This window comes from Geospiza fortis, unplaced genomic scaffold (assembly GCF_000277835.1).
Source record: "Geospiza fortis unplaced genomic scaffold, GeoFor_1.0 scaffold387, whole genome shotgun sequence".
In the NCBI taxonomy this organism is placed as follows: Eukaryota; Metazoa; Chordata; class Aves; order Passeriformes; family Thraupidae; genus Geospiza; species Geospiza fortis.
Window position 1 is genome coordinate 255,116 of NW_005054546.1, and position 4,406 is coordinate 259,521.

At 58.0% G+C, this 4,406-nt stretch overlaps 1 protein-coding gene across 1 annotated transcript in view; it reads right to left on the minus strand.

The window, feature by feature from the left end:
• Nucleotides 1–2,479, minus strand: part of MEF2D (myocyte enhancer factor 2D) — a 61,854-nt gene extending 59,375 nt beyond the window's left edge. The window contains exon 1 of the mRNA XM_031063970.1: nt 2,408–2,479. The gene's annotated coding sequence lies outside the window, so the exon portion shown is untranslated. The remainder of the gene's footprint in view (nt 1–2,407) is intronic.
• Nucleotides 2,480–4,406: the final 1,927 nt, after the last annotated feature.

Here is a 4,406-nt window from a genome sequence, read left to right on the forward strand (position 1 = left end):
CACCCCCCCCGCCAGTGGCAAAATAGCGGATGAGCTCAGAACCCAAAGCGCAGGGCAGTGCCGTGACCAGAGAAGGCCACCCGGCTCCACGGGGACTGGAAAGGTGACCTCCAACAGCTCAGCCACATTTCAGCTGCGGCAAACACAGCAGGAACCCACTGCCTCCCCAAATTCAGTATTCCATATCCAAAAGGGTCAAGAGTTGGGATTTGGTTTCATTGTGCCCACTGGCTGGATTTTACAAGCTCTCCCTGGAGATCAGGAGATCTTGCAAAGAGCCAGGTGCCAGGTGAGGTGGCACACTCACACCTCAAGGACAGTGGGAGCCTGGAAGTTGTGAACTCCAGCTGCCAATGAACCTCCAAGAGAACACAGGCAAGGGCTCAGACCTGGTGACCCAAGGGCTCTTCCCAAGCAGCTGGAAATCAGCCTCAGGATGCAAAATCTCACCGGGAGAGAAGCAGGGTGGCACATCCCTGCATGCAGGGCTGGACACGTCATTTACCGAGCAGCAAGACCATGCCACCGTCTTCAGGACACGAAAGAGTCGATTCAATTAAGGTCACAGGCCCTAGAAGAGTCTTCTGTCACAGAAGAAGGTTTGCCTGGCTGGCCTCAGACGAGGCTGGCCTCAGACAAATGCCTATTGATGGCAGGCAGCGATGCTGCACGCCCAGGACGCGGCTTCACCGGGATTCAATCGCCCGGTGCCGGCTGTCACAGCTCCCGAGGCTGGGTCGATACTGCTCCTCTAATTGCTCAGCTCCTGTCACTTGCACAGCCAAGGGACAAGTCCTAAAGCAGTCCCCAGAGATGCTTTTCCGAATCCTCCTCCCCGAGCGCGCCACTGGCTGAGCTGCTGCTTGGAGCGAGCAGTTCTGCAGTTGCAGCCATCACTAAACTGCTCCTCCTCGCTCAGAACTGTGTGCTGGCAGAATGAGGGCTTTGAGGGAGGACACTGCCAACCCAAACCCCAAGAATTTGTGTGAAACTAGAGAACAAGGAGCTGTTGTCACTGGCCAGAGCTGGCAGAGTTGGGCAGTGATGAGGGGGAGAAGGCAGTGACAGAGATCCTGCCACCGCCCACCTGCATCCGGGCTGGGGCACACAATGTGCCCTGTCCATGGGGACTGGGGTGTTTGGGAGCCAGGGAAGGTCCTGCCCTCCATGTACACCCCACAGCAGACAGACCCACTGCCCCAAGACTCCAAGTAATCACTCACCACACTGAAACACGTTCCCCTTAGGTACTACTAGTATTCCTTTGTGCCCAGAGGAATGGATCAGAGCTGGTCCCACACCAGCCCCCAGAACACTCCCAGAGCACTCAGTTCAGACAGACCCAGCCAAGCCCTCAAACCCTCCTGTGCCCTGGCCCATCACTGGCACACACCAAGCACCACTGAGACACAGCAGGGCCCTGCTGCTGCACTCCCCTGACCCAGCCTGGAGAGCTGCTCTTGGTTCCTATCAGCAGATGAAGCCCTTGGTGCTGACCTTGCAGAGGACGCAGTGATGCTGCCCCCATCTCCCATCACCAGGCCTCCAAATAAATTACCCTGCCCCCTTCTCCAGCACTAAAAGTCATCACAACCCCACAAAACTGCTCACTAAGCAGTCGTGACAGAGCCCCCTCCGTTCAGGAGCTAGGGGCATATTATTTTTAAAAATCTTTCCTTTTATCGATTTCACTCTCAGGTACAGAAGATGCATTTCATGAAACCATAGAGCCCTCATAAAGCAGCCCGCAGTGGTGTCTGTACCACAACCTCACTGCAGACACAGGAGACACAAACATTTACTGTAAGAGCAATAAACAGGCCAAGAAGGTTGAAAAGGAAGAAACCCTGGACATGAGGCCCTCTCCCAGCTGCACGTTATTTTAGAGGAATGCAAGGGACAAAATAACAGCAGGTTTGGCCACAAGTCTTGTCCACACTGGGAGAAAACAGGGCAGGAAAACCCTCCTTTGCACTGATACATGGGGCTGTGTTGCAAAACACCCAAAGAACCCCAAATCAGTGCTGTGGCTACGGCTGGGAGCCATCCGAGCTGTGCCAGCTGGGGAAGCGAAGGGGAAGATGGGCACTGGGGAACGGCAGCAGCACCCACTGCAGGGCACCACCTCCCTGCCCTGCTCTGGGGGCTCTGCTGCCACCCCACACACCAGGACCCCCGTGTTCAGAGCAGGTGAGGGGTGCACAGTGCAGCAGGGTGTTCCCTGTGCCCTTCCTGCACCAGCCCCCACTGGAGCAGGGCTGCAGGATCTGCTCAGCACCACTGTGGGAGCCTTGAGCTGCACCCTGTGGGACCCTCTGCAGCTCCCAGCCTGCAGCAGGGGAGACACACGCAGCCAAGCAAACGCAAAGGGAAGGCAGGAAGCCAGAGTTTGGGATTTGCCCCATACCTGCTATGCAGCCTCCTGCATCTTCTGCTCCTGGCAGGGATGAGCTGCAGCCACCGCTCCTCAATCCAACTGCAAAGACAAAGCAAGGAGCTGTCAGTGTGAGGGGACAGAGGTGGGGACAGAGGCAAGGACAGGACTCCCCGTGTGTCCCATCCAAGCACAGCCAGCTGGAGGGAACAGTGAGGGGAGCCCAGACCTGGCTGCAGGGTCCCCTCGGGCACTGCCCTGATCCTCAGCATCGCTGCAAGGGCCGTGCAGGCTGGGTGGGACCTGGCCAGGCACATGCAGGGATCCAGGGAAGCAGGAGCCCTCCCTGGGGCTGTGCAACATGGAAAGCATCTCGGTGAGACCAGAGGGAAAGACATTAAAAAGAGTTCAGGAATGAAACAAAAATGGACATTAGTGAGGGATGTGGCCCAGGCCGACAGCGTGGCCAGCAGAGAACTGCTCAAAGTTTACATGAACTTTGTGTTTTCTGGGAAGATTCTCATGCACATCCCACAAGAAAAAGCACTGAGCAGCTTGCTCAGACACTGTCCCCGGGAATGCATGAGCACAGGTGCTTGGCCCAAGGAGAATCTGCTGTGGCCCAGAAGGAAACGCAGCTCCTAAACTCATCCCACTCACACTGGCAGATGGGAGGAGACCCATGGGGCAAAGCCCAGTGGCTTCAGCTGCCCTTGTGCTGGTCATCTACTGGTGGTCACAACCCTCTGGCATTGTGCAGAGCCCATCACCACCACAGCACACTCCCACGAGGGGAACGGTGCTGAACAAAAGGGAAACTGAGGCACAGAGCTCCCGAGCTGCAGCCTCGCCCCAGCACCTGCACCAGAGCGAGGAATTGTGCTCAGCTTTCCGGCGTCCTCATCCTCCGCTCCAACCACAAACCAGCCTTCCTCCCCCGGCCTCCTCCCTCCCACAGCCAGCTCATTTCCTGCCATTACAAAATTCCCCCTGAACAAAGCTGGAGCCAGGAGCGGCTCCGGCCGGGGCTGCCCCTTCCTCCTGCTGCAGGAGCCAAGCACAGGGGACACCCCTGAGGTGTGAGCGCTCCCCAGCCTCAAACCTCACAGAACCCGGGCAAATGGACCAGGCACAGGGATCCCCCCTCCTCAGGACAGACAGACGAGTCTGTCCTCCACAACGGGGAGCAGCAGGGACAAGGATGGGGGGCTCCTTGTCCTATTAAGTCCAGACCAACCTGTCACCCCCCAGGACCACTCCTTCATTCCCCTGAATAAAACAGTGTTCTGCAGAATGACTGACTGCTTGGGGACAGGGACAGCCACAGAAGAAGCAGTGCCACGCTGCAAGCCAGGACGAGGGAAGTGCTGTTAATGCAAAGGGTCTCCTTGAGGGTTCCTAAACCTCCTCTCAGTGTCTGAGCAGCTCTCTCTGGTCTCAGCATGCAGAGCCATGCAGGGGTGATGGCAGAGCCATGTGGGGACCGGGGACCAGAGGCTTCTGAACCTCCTCTGAGAGTCCCAGCAGCTCTCTCTGGTTTCAGCACTGCAGAGCCATGTGGGGACCTGAACAGGCTCCTGAACCTCCTCTTGGCGTCCCAGGAGCTCTCTCTGGTCTCAGCACTGCAGAGCCATGCAGGGCTGATGGCAGAGCCATGTGGGGACCTGAACAGGCTCCTGAACCTCCTCTTGGCGTCCCAGGAGCTCTCTCTGGTCTCAGCACTGCAGGGCTGGTGGCCGAGCCACGTGTGGACCAGGGACCACAGGCCAGGCTGAGAGGAGGATGTGGCCAAGGCTGGCTCTGCTTTGGGGGGACTGGGGTCAGCTCCACAGCCCACCCGGATGCAGTGGGGGACATGTGGCCAGGCTAGACCTCAGATGTCTGTACAGAGCTGTTTTCTCTCAGCTGGACACACCAGGAATGTCCAGGATGCCCACGGTGCCATGGGACAGCCAGCACAGCCACAGGGACACCACTCACAGACTCTTGCACTGACACAACTGCCCACGGCTGGGGGGGGGGGGCGCGCACA